The sequence below is a fragment of the Corylus avellana genome, chromosome ca2 (genome assembly GCF_901000735.1).
Source record: "Corylus avellana chromosome ca2, CavTom2PMs-1.0".
In the NCBI taxonomy this organism is placed as follows: Eukaryota; Viridiplantae; Streptophyta; class Magnoliopsida; order Fagales; family Betulaceae; genus Corylus; species Corylus avellana.
The window spans coordinates 33,941,122-33,942,399 of record NC_081542.1 but is presented as its reverse complement, the minus strand read 5'-3'; the positions used below and the strand labels follow the sequence as shown (position 1 = coordinate 33,942,399).

Genomic DNA, 1,278 nt, shown 5'->3' with positions numbered 1-1,278 from the left:
GACCATGCATAGAGGCAGAGGAACTTCCAATCACAAATTGCCCTTTTGGGTTAGGCACAGGTTGACTAGGGAACTTCCCTCTTTCTCTTTCCCCCACTTGATTTGCTATCTGGCCAACTTGTCCTTCTACCTTGATCATAGCCTGCTTAAGTTCTTGTATGTCTCTGTTGTTGGCCATGTTGGAATTCCTCATTTCCTGTACGGCTTGATTGGTGAAACCTTTTAGCTCATGTATATCTTGGGAATTACTCAGGGTAGTATTCTTCATATCTTGCTTTATCTCTTGTATGTTCTTATCCATTGATTGCATGAATGCTTTCATCATGTCTTCCAGTGATGACTGTGGTGCAGGCACTTGAGTGGTAGACTGATAAACAGGCGGTTGAGCTTGGTGAGATGGCCTGAACTGATTTTGAGCTTGAGTGGAGGTATCTCTTTGGTTCAATGGTTGATTCTGCTTCCAAGAGAAATTTGGGTGATTCCGCCACCCTGGATTGTACGTTTTAGAAAACGGTCTAGTGGTGGGTTTTCTGCAGTCATTGAAGGCATTGACTTGCTCAGTTGGGTACTCTGTTGACAAAGTTGGGCAATTTTGAGTGAAGTGCGTTTGACTATCACATAACCCGCATGCATCAACTTGGTAAGTATCTGCTACATTCACTGGTTTGTTTAAGACCATAGTGTCAAACTGACGCCTGAGAACCTTGAACTCCTCCCTTAATTCAGCATCATTCCTCACCTCATAAATGCCTCCTGTCTTGGGAGTGGGTTGTTGTCTGTCCCAACTATCTTGAAAATCCCATTGTTGTGCTTGTTTAGCCATTTCGTCTAAAGTTTTATAGGCTTCATCCCCAATAAGACTTAAGAATTCTCTACCATTCATCGTCTCAAGCGAGTTTCGCTCACTTGGTGTTAGTCCCCTATAGAAAATTTGAACTAGCACCTCATTCTCAAACCCGTGGGGTGGGCATTTTATAGTAAGCTCTTTAAACTTCTCCCAGCTATCGGTGAATCTTTCCCCTTCTTTTTGTCTGAAATTGGTGATCTGTAGACGGAGGGCATTGATTTTGGAAATTGGGAAGAACTTGTGGTAAAACTTGCTTTGCAACATATCCCAAGAAGTGATAGATCCAGGCCTATTGTTGAGTAGCCAGGATTTCGCCCTATCATGTAGGGACAGAGGGAATAACCGAAGGCGCACCGCTTCTGCTGGGGCATTTTGTGTATTAACAATGTCGCAAATTTCCAAAAAAATCCTCACATGAACATATGGATCCT

The 1,278-nt window shown here is 43.1% G+C and overlaps 1 non-coding gene across 1 annotated transcript; it reads left to right on the top strand.

Moving 5' to 3' along the window:
* Positions 1 to 953: 953 nt before the first annotated feature.
* Positions 954 to 1,060, top strand: LOC132173161 (small nucleolar RNA R71). The gene has a single exon (XR_009439257.1). It is a non-coding gene; the product is annotated as a small nucleolar RNA R71 (small nucleolar RNA).
* The last annotated feature ends 218 nt before the right edge of the window (positions 1,061 to 1,278 follow it).